Here is a 15,548-nt window from a genome sequence, read left to right as displayed (position 1 = left end):
CAAACTTTTTTTTTCAATGTTTACTAAAGATAAGCCGAGATTTTTTTATCGTTTTTAAAAGTAATTTAATTCAACAGTAGACCAGAGTTGCGTTAAACTTCACATATGGAATGAAATTTTGTATGAAGTTATTATCTGTAAAATATTACAAAAATTTTCATAATTTAGTTCAATATTGTATATATTCAATTTTTCATAGTAAGTCTATCTCCTTAAATTTTTTTTTTCATATTTTTTGAACAAAAAGTGGATTATTTTTAAAAATCACTGGACTTATGTTGTAAGAGCTTTTAAAAATTTAGTAGACTTTATAAATGAAATTTAGACAATAAAAAAAGAACTATGATAAAGAAATAAATCTATGAAACTTAAAAAATAAAAGCTACAGGGTTTTTCTGAAGGTTAGGTTAGCTTGACTAAAACAAATTATAGAAAAATACTTTTGTTATTATTAAGAATATTTTAGAATCTTTTTCGTCAAAATCTGAACTATCTAAAAACCATTTGAATCGCCCCGCGTAACTGGCTTAAATTTTGTTTTAAGTAATTAAGTTTAGTTTGAAGGTGTAAATGCGATCAAGTTTTGGCATTTCGGCTAACAATCTTGAAATAAAAATGTTGTCAAGCTGCTGGTCCACTGTGACTTTTACAACTTAAAATTGATAGGTTGTATTAAAAACTGCTTACTTCTTTCATGAATGACACAAGTCTAATAAAGTTAAACTTCTCTTTTTTAAGTTTACTGTCAATTAGCTATTATTAATACGAAAACAAGTGAAATAAAAAATTGTTGAAGTTTTTTTTTTTTGATAGTTTTTTTCATAAAAATTTCTCGATAAAAAAAATTGCACTTAATTTTTCTAAAGACAAAACCACGTCGAAAATTGTCACACTGACTATTGTTGATGGTCTTGCGGTGTAGTGTATTGAATGATAACGTAAAAGTGTTCACTGTTTTGCTAAAGGCAGACTAAATAACTACTGTCTATGTAGGAGTTTGAAATAGATTTGTGCTGAGTTATTTAAAAAGTCAATACAGTTTTGTAAATATACTAATTGTTCTAGTTTTTAGGCATAAATTACCTTTGACTAATATAGTTTAACGTAGAAACTAAAATAAAATTGCACATATTTACAGTAAAAAAGCTAAAATTAATGAGAAATAAAGCAATGAGTTCTGGCTGCAGTTCTGTCAATCCATGCAAAAAACGAAAGCTGTATCATTCAAATGAAAAAGATAAAGTTGGCGATGATATTGAAATAATTAACGCATTTAAAAATATATCAATGAAACTTTTGGATGAAGTAGATAAAAAAGGTTAAATTTTTTTTTAATAAGTAAACGAAAACTTTAACCAGTATATATATATATATATTTCAAAGAAAAGACATTAATAAAAAACGACCATAAATGAATTTTTGTTTTATTTTTTATTTTTTATAAATTTTTGTTATTTAGATAAATATCACACCTTATAAACAATTTTATAATAGTAATTATTAAAACTTAACAATGTTTAAGTAACAATATAATAAAAACAATAGTAAAAATAATAATATTGATAATAATAATAGTGTATTATTATTGAAAGTTTGACCTCGGCATCAAAACTTAGAGCACTTAAATTAAAAGACAGATAAAAAAAAAATCAAAAAAAAATACAAAAAGTTTATTTTGTTTAAAAGAAGGATAAAGTCATAATGTAATATATTATAAAGTTTATAGATAAAAAAAACAAGATTTTTAACCACAAGCTTATATTTATTTACGCTTTGATATAGAACAAGCAACATAATTTTTTAAATGTATTGACTAACAACAAAAATAAATACCTAAAGCCCCAAGAATTATAACAATGGACTAGCCAGATAAATAATTTTTAAACATTGAAAAAGGACTCATCATTAATAGAGGAAAGGCGCTGCTAATAAAATTGAACTTTGGACTAAGCTAAATCTTTAAATAAATCAATGGTTAATAAAAAATACTTAATAATTTACTAACAAATATTATGTTTAAATTAAATTATTTAACTTTAATCGAAATTCTTCAACTTTTTTGCAAGATACTAATTCATTTGGAAGTTTGTTCCATATTTAAATAAAAAATAAATAAACCGATAAAAAAAGAACTATGCTAAGGCTCATTATTGAAATTATATTTGCATGTAAATTTTTTGTTATTTCCTCTCAGTAAGTAATTATAAGGTTCAAAATTTAATTTATTATTTGTAGTTTCACCGTTAGCTAGTTTAAAGAAAGTAATGAGGTTAAATATACGTCTCCTGTATTCTAAAGATTTAATATTAAGTTTTGTTATTCTATCAAGGTAAGACGTATAAGAAATGTTGCAGCGGTTGGGCATTAACCTGGTATATTTTCTTTGAACAGATTATGTATGGTTGATATATTTTTTTAAGTATGGAGACCATATTGGTGTGTTACACTCCAAGTTAGGACGAATATTTATGAAGACAACTTTTTAAGGATGTCTAAATCCGTAGACTTAAAGCTCTTTAAAACTTGAAAAGATGTATAGGTTTTTTTTTCGTGAAATGTTTAATAACTAAAATGTTTAAAATAGTTTTAGATGTAAATTTTAAGAACTATTTAGCTATATTTTACTTGTGTCGTCATTATAAACATGCGGAAAACTAATTTTTGTTAACAAATAGTGAATGTTGAAGTTTGAACAGTAAAATAGTACAAAATATGTTTTTAGTCTGTACTTTAATTAATTACATATTTTTTAATAAGTAAAAACTACTTAAGTTAAATTTGCATTAAAAGATACAAAAAGTTAACGTTGTATAAATATTAAAAATATTTAGCATGCTTCGGAGACGTGAATGACAAAAGCTTGGTTCCAATGATGAAATACTGCAAAATGACAAGAAGTGAAGAGATAGCTGAAAATTGCGCTTCCTACATAAAGAAACACAAAGACACTGAGGAAGTTTACTTCTACCTCAACATCTCTTGTATCATGGGTCAGAAAAAACTAAAAAAACATTGCATAAAGGTCATAGAGATGCTGTTCAGCTCACTTTCGAGGGATAACAAACACAAAGATACAAGTTTTTGTTGTTTCGAACAAGTTTTGTCCAGCTCCAACTTAAACGTTACTTCCGAGCTAGAAGTTGTCGGCGCCGTTGATTCCTGGTTGAAAAGTTATCCAAGCTCGAGAGCGGAATACGCAGCCAGGTTGTTAGAAAAGGTTCGTTTCAACCTCTTGTCGGGCGAGTCCTTGACTCGCTTCCTCAAAAACACTTCTTTTCATTGCGCCTCCAAAGAGTGCAGGGATTACATCGATCGCGTGATTGGAACAGCGAACGAAAGTCACGATCCCACTTTCGTTGGAAAGGAAAGCCGCTGCTGCAGTCGAACCGGATTCGACGTCGTTATTTGCGGGAGGGGCGAAATGGAGGACAACTCCCTGAAAACCTACAAAATCAAAAACGGGGATTTTCGCACCGTGGAAGCGCTCGACAGCAGCCCGGCCGAGAAGCGCATACACGCGACTATGATCGAAATTCACGGGGACCTCTACCTGCTCGGCGGCAGACGCGGCCCGCACTACTTTTTGAGGATCGAAAAGTTTTGCAGGAGGCAACGAAAGTGGACGAGCGTCGCGACGGAGTACGACGAGTTGCCGTCGAGCGCGAAGCTGTGCGCGTGCGGCTTCATGGGCAGAATGTACATTTTCGGGCACGCCGACCGCTGCTTGCAGTTCGACCCTGCGAGCCGCGCAATGGTGACGATCGCGAGCGGCGACGTCAGAGGAAACTTTTCGGCTTGCTCGGCGTTCCACGAGCGGGTGTGGGTGTCCGGAGGGGATTCCCCGTCGAACTGGAAGTCGGTGAGCGCGTACGACCCGGTGACGGGGCGGTGGGATAGGATGCCGGACTCGGTGGGGAGCAGGTCCCTGCACGCTCAGGTGGCGGTAGAGGGCAAGCTGTTTTTGATCGCCGGGCAGCAGGACTCCAGCTGTGAAGTTTTCCTAAGCGGTCGCTTCGCTCTGCTCAAGCAGCCGGGCTCGTTTGTTTTCACGCGGGGCAACTACGTGGACCGGGTGTTTTCCGCGGGCGGCAAAGTTGGTTTGGTGAGGCTGGGTGGCGTCAGCGTGGTGTACTACGACGTCGAGGCGGAAGAGTGGTCGCAAAACAGAGAAACCGGCTTGTACCAGGAACTGGACTGGGTGTGCGTTGCGAAAATGGCTTGAAACTTCAGCCGAATGTTCACAGTTTGTTTTGTATTAAGAACACTTTATTAATACATATCAGTGCAGAAAAATGTGTTTTTCTTTTCTTAATTTTTTTTTTAATATATAAATAACATAAAGAAGAAAAAAAAAAACTAGAATAGTTTTTGTCATGAAAGGCGTTGTAAAGTATTTGGGTAAACTGATTTTGATATATATTTTTATGATTGAAATTTTAAATTACTAGAAAAAGCCAAATTAAAGTTTTATCCAGGCATCCAGTTTTTATGGAATATTTTTTATCTGTTTTTTTTATAAGCCTAACTACGTTTTCTCAAGTTTTCTTTTTTATTTTTGCATTGCTATATATTGACATTCTTTTAAAGAATAATTGAAGTTTGTAGGTTTTAAACCTTTTGTTTGTAGGTTTGTACTTTTTTAAATCGTCTTTTAAGTTTTAGTAGAGACTCAGCTTAATTTTGAAAAACGATAAACTACTTCTTGCTTTATGAAATATCATATTTGGTAAATGAGCTTATATGTATTGTAAATATACATACATACAGTACATCACGTATCAGTATAGTTTTAATTTGTATAAACAATGTACATATAAACTTCAACTAGGAACGGTCAAACTTTTTGTAGTCGACAGGCTAGAACTTAAAAGAAATAAAAACTTTTTCAGACAATATTTTTTTAAAATTTCTTCGCTTTTAATGGAAAATTGACCCTTCTTGCAGAAGTTTCTTCCTGCATATTTGAACAGTTCTCTGTTTAATAATTTAAGTAATTTTTACGTCTGATAGAAAACGTATTTAAAAAAAAAAACAGTTATAGAAACTTTTTAGCAAATAACTTTTTTATGCTTTTCCTTACAAATATTAACATATCCTTTGAAAGGATAAGTTTAAAATGAATTTTCTACAACTTGTTTATGTAGAAGAAAAAACTTATATACGATTATTTCGTATTTCTCAATATTATAGTTACCAACAAAGTATTTTCTTCGTAATTGTACTTTTTTGAATGAGTAATTTTTAGAAGAAAAATCTAGAATAGGTTATAGAACTTAATGTAATTTTCAGCACAAAACTTTTTTTTTGCCTATTTGTACAAGTAATAATATTCTTAAAAATAGTTCAAGAATTTTTTTATATTTTGTTTAAGCACAATCTCTACAGAAATATTTGATATTATTTTTCAAACTTTACAGTTTAGCAATCACAATTACTAGCTTTTAGTTCTTACTTAAATTTCTTAATTACTTCTTTAATTAAGAAATTTTTAGATTAAAAAGCTAGGAAAATATGTAGAACTTAAATTAAAATTTATAACAAGACTATAAAAACTAGTAGAAAAAACCTTACAAACTTAAATTAAAAAATAGACAACTTTATAAAAAGTTTCATTAGTTGTATCAACATCAGTTATATTTTATCATTAAATTCATCAAATAACTATAGAAAATTTACAGTAAGTAAAACACTGAAAAACGTTTATAATTGAAACACGAGAAAATTTTCTTTATTGCATCTTTTACTATATGGGCTCCAGCATTTAAAGTACATTCAAAAAAATTCACAAGTAATACAAAAATAACGAAACTATAAGAACAAAGAATTAAAAAATCTTTAACATAAGATGAGCGCAAATGATTTCTGAAAATAAAAAAATGTAAACATATATTTATATTAAAACAAGATAAGTATTTGTGAATAGTTGGGAATACTAATGTTTTGGATTTCACAGCGGTACTTTCGGTTTTGGGAATTTACCAGAAATGATGCTTGCAGTGGGCTACGGCCTGAAAAAAAATTATAATCATTAAACGTAAAAAATAAACAAAATGAGATAAAAAATAAAAATATTTAAATATAAAAACTGATTATATTTGTAACGTTTAATCTAAAAATAGTCTTTACTTGGAATTAAACCATATACATTTTAAAAAGGTATATTGTTTAACTTAGTAAACTTTAAGCTTAATTTAACTGTAGTAGTAATCATCTTAAGACTTTTAATGCTTATGATTTTCAGGTACAATAAATAATTGAGTAAATTAATGAATTTTTAACTAAACTATCTTTAGTTAAAAAACTTCATGCTAATGAATGGAATTAAACTAATACAAAATAAAAGAAGCAAACAAAATATTTTTTGATAGCAGATAATGTATAAAATAAAAAAAAAAAAATTTATCCAATTAGTATAATCATATACAAAACGAAACTATTATATGCAAATCAAAATAAGCCGAAATAAAAAAGTATTTTTGTAATTAGTGTATTTCATACTAGTACTGTTATAAGGTTATTAAAATTATAAAAAAAACTATTAAAGCTTAACGGATAACGATATAATCTACAGCTATATAACTATTGGTGGAAATTTGAGTAACTTTAATTTTACTAATATAAGATAACAAACATTGCATTGTATAGCAGATTTCATGTCCTTACACCAGAAAGTTGGTCCAAATGTGCACTTGTCAACTCCTACTAGCTGTTCGCATAATCCTATGTTCTGTATTAATTATACTTAGTAAAAGTAATTCCTTAGTAGATTAATGTATAAATATATAAATTAATATATTAATCAGATAAAAGTAAAATAAAAGATCTTAAATCAAAATGCGCCTTTAAAACTTCGCTTAATAGATAACAAGTTGGTTTGTTTAAAAAAAAAAAACTGTAAACATATAAGTCATAGTCTGTGAGTAAGTTAAAAAATAAATAATTACTTAGGTTAAGTCTAATAACAACCTAAGTTCAACTTAATTTTACTTTATTATACTTAAAACTGTCAAACCTTGCATATGGCAGATGGACTTTCTTTGTCTAGGAAAGCATCAATTATTTCGGGTATATATTCTTTTACTATGTCAATACACTGTAAATTAATATAATAAATAAGTTCACTATTTATTTATTTTTAATAAAAGTATCAATTATTTCGGATATATATTCCTTTACTATATCAATAGACTGAAAAAATGAAATAAATGAGTTCACTATTTATTTATTTTTAATAAAAGCATCAATTATTTCGGGTATATATTCCTTTACTATATCAATACACTGAAAAAATGAAATAAATAAGTTTAATATTTATTTATTTTTAATAAAAGCATCAATTATTTCGGGTATATATTCCTTTACTATATTAATACACTAAAAAAATGAAATAAATGAGTTCACTATTTATTTATTTAAAAAAAAACATCAATTATTTCGGGTATATACTCTATTACTACATCAATACACTGAAAAAATGAAATAAATGAGTTCACTATTTATTTATTTAAAAAAATAAATCAATTATTTCGGGTATATATATAAATAATGTTTTTTGGCAAATTCACTGCAGGTTTTTAAAATTTCCTCTAGGTCTTTAAAAGTACACATTTTAAAGTCTAATTTTAGTTTAAAGTTAAGTTTTAGATAAGAAACTTTGTTTAGTAGTAAAAAAAATTGTAAAGATACTGTAACGCTACTTTAAATGTTTTTTTAATAAAAAATATTAAACGATGAAAAATAAGTTATCAACAGGATAGATTTTTGTGTCTAATCGAAATTTTACTACTTAACATGATAAAATAGTGAAAATTCCTAGGACTTTTAGCCTAAATTGTCAGATACAGGTTTTTCCAGGTTTTTTTGGCAACCCTATAAATATATTATATCCCCTCTAGTATTTGAAATCTCTTTATTCGTTTTCTACAAATCAAAACATACAGTAAAATTAATATAACAAATTAGTCTTTTTTTATATATTTAAAGAAAATCGTAAATTATTTTGGGCATATATTCGTTCACAATGTAAATAAATACACTGTAAAAAACAAAAATATTTAACTTTATAAAAGATTTTAATATTTTAAATTAATTTTCATTTACTATGTTAATACACTGAAAAAAAAAAAAATACACAATAAATTTAAAAAAAAAAGACTCAGATCAAAATATACTTTCATGTCAAAACATACATTAAAATTTATTGTTATATAAATCTGGAATTTTTTTTAATAAAAAATGTAATATAAAATTTTAACTCATAACAAAACAAGTGACTCACAAAAGCTTGTGAATTATCCGGTAATACGTCACAAGCTTTCATCAGGAATTGTTCGATTTCATCTTCTGTTGAGTTGGCTGCCAAGTTCTGTTCGAGAACCTCCAGTATCAACTTGCATATGTCGCAAGGCGTTGAATCTCCGACGTTGTGATTGGTGAATTTCATCTTTTCTGCATTGTGGTTGGACGAGACATCCAGTGCTGCGTCTTCATTGGCTGGTTGGATTTTAGACATTAGAACCACGTTGCCCTAAAGGATAAGTATACATTTGTAATCTCTAAACTTTGTTTAAATAACCGACAAGTGAGTAGGTTTTTTAAGTTTTTGCTTGAATATAAAACAGTGAACTCATGCAAACTACTAAAAAGTATACAAGCAATACTGCTATTTATAACATGCATAAAACTGCTAAACACATTAATTAAAATTCCTTGTATTCCAACTAAACTGAATTTTCAATAATCTTTCTGAATTTACCTGTAAAATGACTTTACAAAGCTCGACATAAAGAGCTCAATATTCTCCAACTAGATACTTTCTATATCGCTAGAAATAAACAGTTTTTCTACCACCTTTTCAAATCAGAGTTTGTCGAGCAAAATCCGATACCGGGACACAACTCATCAGGACTGAACATTCCCGAGGTGAGGAACTTAATTATCTTTTCAGTGTACTTTTCAATGTAAGCTGAACACTCTGCAATGGGTCCTGGGATTTTTTGGCAAATCTGCTCTAAGGCCTGCTCTACTTCTTTCTATAAAAAATAAACAAATTTTTGTAAAAACAACGCTGCAAACGAAGATTTAGCTATCTAAATACCTGAGTGGAATCTTCATCTAATGTTTTATCTAATTCCTGAGCTACAAACTGACAAATCTCACACTCTGTTTAACTTCTGAGTTTTTTCGGTTTCTTAGATACCTGTGTTTATATTTAAAAAAAGTTTTTATATAACAACAACGACAAATTAAGTTTATCAGACACTGAATATTTTACAACTTTTTCAAAAGAATGTTAGAAAAATTTTTGATAAAAGAAAAAAAAATAAGTATATAGTTTTGAATTGAAAGTATTCATAAAATTAAAGTACGTTTTGAAGTACTGAAAACTTTTATCAACATTTTTTAAACAGAAGCTGAAAATATCACTTGTAATTTGGGACGAAACTTTTTCCTGTAGAACGAGCAAAGAGCTATTTCACCACACAGTGTTTCAGGTTGTAATTGTTCTAACAATTTTATTATTTGTGGTGTAAATTGATCTACAAACTCATCGCATTCAGATCTAATTGAACTAAGTACACTATTGTTGCACACATTTTCTAATGAGTCTTAAATTTCTTTCTGTATTAAAAATTTACAGCATAAGATGGGTAAAGTTTTAAGTTTTTTTAACTATCCTTCATTATTTTACATAAAGGTTTTTTATAGCCAGAAACAGTGGTTATCAAAAGTTTTATTCTATAGTTTTAAATATATTTATTAATTAATAAATTTTTCGAAGCTAATTCTTACATAAAAATAAATTAATAACAAGTTATCTTACGAGAAATGTTACTGTTTACAATTAATTCCTTAATTAATAATTACAAATTAAAGTATAAAGATTTAAGTTAGTAAAAATACAAAATAATAAATTTTCTATTTGTTTTACTTTGACTTAAAAAATATTACAAAATATACAAGACAAAATTAAATTAAAACCTTAAAGTTATTCTGGTTGATAAATTGTGTTTATAATGTTAGTAACGTTAAAACAAACTTAATGTATATTTTCTTCCTTTTATTTTATTTTAACAGTAACTTGAATAAAGCAGTTTATACAATAGTCAATCTCCGTATACAGTGTGCTTTAGCATTACCTTGGTATTCATTTCTATAATGCTGTATATAAAAAAGATGATGATCAGTTTAAGTATAAAAGAAATGGTTCCAACAATTACCGAGAGCATAGTCAATATTGTTTCATTTGTAATTTAACACGGTGATGATTATCAGTGTTTTAATTTAGTGAAGTCGTCTCCATTCCAAGCTTCTTAGTGGCTAGATTACAGGCACCTGTCAAAACGCCCAGCTGTTGAAATTTATATGTTTAACTACTTAATACTTTACAAAGCATAAACTTCTTTATTTTTTCAGCGGTAATAAAAAAATAAGTAGTCAAGTTGTTGGATTTAGAGTATTTACAAAAAAATTTTGAAAATGTTTTATTAGTTTAGTAAAATCATTAAAGTGTAAATTTTGAATTACAATGTTTACTTTTACAATAAACTAAATTAAGTTACATTAAATTAAGTAAAAGTTTTGATTTTATTTAACAGAACATTCATTTTCATTTGTTGGTGATAGTAGTAAAAGTTTTACTTAAAATAAAAAACATATATTAGTATAAAATTAAAACTAAAGTATTTTCACGTATATAAGAATATATAAGTAGAATATGTTTAAAAACATTTTAACCACTTTTGGACAAGTAATGACTAGATTTTACCATAGCACATATATCAAATGACGGTAAGGTAAATATTTTAATTTGTTTCTTCAATTAGTTTAAAATTTCACTATCACTGTTTCGAGTTTCTTAATTACTAAACTCAGCAGCCTTTCATAGCATATCAGCTTGAGATCAAAATAAATAAATTATTCGAACAATATAAAAAGTAATTTGTTCTAATGTTAGTATTATTTATTTCACAAAGTATTTTAAATATCGTTCGTTTCTATTGTTACAGTCATGCTTTTTAGTTGCTAAGCAACACTAAAGCTGAAATTAATATATCTCCCTTTTTTTAAATTTTAAATGTATGCTAGTTTTAATTTTGCTAATCTAATATTATAACTTTATTTTAAGTGTGAAATTATTTTGTTGTAGAATTTTTGTTTTTTTTTTCTAAATGTACCAAAGTTGATGAAATTTTGTTTTGTGAGAATAAAATAACAATTTAAAAATCAAATTATTCTGGTTAATAGTATATTAAGGTTAGTAGTTAAAAGTTTGAGACTAACATACACTACTAATAAGAGACTAACTTAAGTGAAAACATAAAATTATCATAGTAAGTTGTTAATTAAATATCAAAACTTGTGTTGTTCATAACTTTGATTTTACGATATATTTACAATCCTTGTTTAGTAAAGTATAATAGAAAATTGTCGTACAAATTTTTAAACATGCTTATTTATATATACTTTTTGTAAGCGGAACTTTGATGTAGTTTGTAAAGGCTTAAATTTTGTTTTCAAAAAAATTTCCTAGAACGGTTTACAATTTTTCATTTGATTAGTTTTTAATAAATTGCCAACGACTAAGGTTAGTTTTTTAAATACTGTTTTAGTTTTCAAACCTTAGTGTAGCTAGATAACAGGCGCCTGCTAAATCACCCACCTGTTTGAATTCATAAATGTGAATATATTATTGAGCTTAGCTGAGTTAAAAATAAATGGATTTATATAAGATTAAATTCTAGTTTCTGTTGTAATTGATTGTGTGTTCTAGAAATAAACATTTATATAACAATAGATTTTGTAATAATAAAACCGAAAATTTTATGTGAAATTTTAATTTATAATAGTGACACATATTTCGGTCAGTTAATTAAATATTGTGTTATCTTTATAAGCTTTTTAGCAATTATACTACAAGTGCCTTCAAAATCACCATTTTATTTTATAGATTTGTTTTTTGAATACATTCTTCAATGGTTTGTGTTTTTAGATTTACAAACTTTAGTCAAATCTTCGTAAAAATAACATTTTACAATAAAACATTATTTGTTCAATCCAATTAGAAAAATAATCACTCTGTTTTTATCTTTTGTAATTTGTTAAGCTACTAGCTGTAAAACTTTTAGTTCTAGTAATCTGAATATTAAATAAGCTAAAAATGGTTTCTTAAATGCGTTTCCTTAACAAAAAAAGCTACTAACTACTTAAAAATTTAAAATAAACGTTAAATAAACACATCTAATACTTTTATATTAGTTGCTTAAGTTAGGTTGTTTTTATAGTAAGATAAAAATTAAGTACAAACTAAACAGTAACAAACAATTTCAGAAACTTTAGAATTTTAATAATATTTTTATAAACTAACAAAGTACAGTAAAAAAAAGCTTGTGAAAACAGCCTAAATACTTGAAATAAGTTTTGAAATAACTTAAGTTTTACAATATACTCCAATTGATATTTTTAATTTATGTAGAAAACAAGCTTTGAACCAACAAACTAAACAAATTAAGTACTGAAATAATGTTTTAACAGTAATCACTAATTTAATTATATTGGTCTATTTTCCATACTTAGAAACTAAAAACTAATAAGTTTAATTTAACTCGGTTTTTCTCACAGATTCTGCGTTCTTTACTACTTTAAAACTTACTTCTATGTTGAAAATTTTAAATAACCTTGCAAATAACTTAGACTATATTTTTAGGTAAAAGTATTAGATTTCAGTTAAAATTATTAAATTCCTAAAACTATAACGAAAGTTATTTCCTAACTTAAATAACTTAAGTTTAGATAGTTTATCACATTATTAATCACATTAGATTGCAAAGATACAATTAAAGATTGAAATGCAACTATCACATTACAGTGCATGTTAACAATACAACTATCACATCACAGTACATCTCAACATACAACTAGCACATCACAGTACATCTCAACGATACGACTATCACATCACAGTAGACCGCATAATTACAACTACCACATCACAGTAAATTGCACTGTTACAACTATCACATCACAGTAAACTGCAACAATACAACTATCTCATCATAGTATAACTCAACTCTACAAAAATCGCATCACACCTGTTTTAAAATTCAAATAAACTTTTGACGCAATTCTTAAAAAGACGTAGCATTGGTTTAAAACCTTACAAATATAATTACAACTTCCAAAATAAAAGTTAACGTAAATGTATTGCAAAAAAAAACTTTCCACTCAACGAATAATTTAATAAAAAAAAATTGTATACGTATTTGTATCGTTGAGATGTACTGTGATGTGATAGTTGTATTGTTGAGATCTACTGTGATGTGATAGTTGTATTTTTGAGATGTACTGTGATGTGCTAGTTGTATGTTGAGATGTACTGTGATGTGATAGTTGTATTGTTAACATGCACTGTAATGTGATAGTTGTTTTGTTGAGATATACTGTGATGTGAAAGTTGTATTGTTGAGATGTACTGAGATATTGCAGTTGTTTTGTTGAGACTATTGTGATGTGGTAGTTGTATTGTGGAGATGTACTGTGTTATGATAGTTGTAATATTGCTGAAATTTATATTTTAGGATTTAAATAATCAGTGATATATATTATAACATATCAATTATTTAAAATCAGAAATTTATGACTAGTGATAAAATATTAGTAACTGATCTGCTTTCTTGTAGTTTTAATATTTTCTTTTTCTTGAAAAAACTTTTTATTAAGCTAACTACTCTCTTTATTAGTACTTTTTTTTTTGCTTTTGTTGTTTTATTTGTATTAGTGATGTTAGTATTTAGCCACCACTAATAAGTCTAATAACACTAAAAAAATAGGTCAAGTACTAAATGAGATATTTGGCCTATTATTAGGCCTATGCAAAGTAATTAAAGAAAAACTTCAAGTTTTAGGTTTTGATCATACAGCAAGTTGTTATATTTTATAGATGTATAAAGAATATTTTATAGTGAAACTAAGTTATTTAAATTAAGTATTTATGTTATATTTAAAATCACTATTTGTCAATATTATGAAACTGTTTGATTTGACTTTTTGCAATGTGTTATTTTTTTTAGTTAATTTTTTTAAATGAGATTGCTAAAAAAATGTCAAGTGTTCAAAAAAAATTTAGCTTGTTTCTTCTCGCAGAGATTTTTAAAAAATGATGGTAGTTTTTCATTATTTCGATGTTTTGAATAGATACTTATTATTATCTAAAAACGTTTTCACCTTTTATCCCTTTAAAAAGCCTTTAAGTAACTTAAATCAGTTTACCTCAAAACGAGAAATAAAACAGTATATTATAATTAGTATAAAGTTCCAAAAAAAATTAAAACATTTTCTCGAAATTAAAAATTATGACGTCGCTGTACATTCAGAGCGTAGTTTAAGAGAAACTTTAATTTACAGGTTAAATATTTACAAGCCTTAGTTGAATACGATACAAAAAGATGATTTAGTTTTTACACATGTGAATTATACTTTTATACAAAGTATTTTTAAAATAATGATTATTTACATTTATTTCTGAATTTAAAAACTAACTTAAAAAGATTTATACTGTTGTACCTATTTACGAAAACTTGTCATATTACTGTACTATTTATCTTTAATTAAGCCTTAAATTTGTTGTCTAAAGCAAGTTTTTAATGTTAAAAAATGTTACATGTTGTTTTAAATTTAGATATAAATCATGTTTACAGTATGTGTGTTTTCTAGTAAATTAAATAAAACAATAATGCAATGTTTAATGCATTCTTGATCTGCATTAATCTTTTAGTAGTTCTGTAAAATTATTCATAATTTATAAACAGCAAAACTTTGTGAGTACATTCGTAAACAAGTGTTTTTTGTTTTAATGGTCTCTGCTTGTTTAGATTTTTATAATTTAAAGTTTTAAAACGTTTTATGTTTCATGTATATATATTCAAAACGTATATAAACTAAAAGTATAAATTAATTAAGCGTTTTCATTTAAGATTTTCAGGTATAAATTAAATTAATAATTTTTATCAGTTAAAAAATAAAAATAAACAAAAAGTAAAAAAATTCATAGTTTAACTCAATATCTTATTTAAATTTATAACTGTTTTTCAAGTTTTGTTTGACGAACTTTAACAAACTTTTATTATTAAAGTGTTTATTTAAAAAAGGGTTTAACATTACCAAACTTATTTTTAAAGTTTAACATTATTTCGCAATTTTAACATCAATATCAAAGATTGACATTACCTTGCCGGTGGAGTCAAGTAATTTTTACACGGTGATAAAAATCAGCGTTTTAACTTAGTATCATTGTCCCTCCTTTCTAGCCTCAAATAGCTAGATTACAGGCGCCTGCTAAGGCACCCAGCTGATAAACGAAGAATATATTACTATTTTTTAAAATACACCAGTAAAAGCTAATTTAACTTCTAGATTAACTTTTTATTAATATGTAATAAAACTGGTTACCTTGAAATGTTGCAACAAAATAATCTTTTAATATCAAGCTAAATTTTGGTAATGTTTTAAGCTGTTACAGTTCATAAAGTTAAAATTTTGATTTTTTTTTC

Source organism: Thalia democratica, chromosome 2 (genome assembly GCF_965202585.1).
Source record: "Thalia democratica chromosome 2, ktThaDemo2.hap1.1, whole genome shotgun sequence".
Lineage (NCBI taxonomy): Eukaryota > Metazoa > Chordata > Thaliacea > Salpida > Salpidae > Thalia > Thalia democratica.
This window is presented reverse-complemented; position numbering follows the sequence as displayed.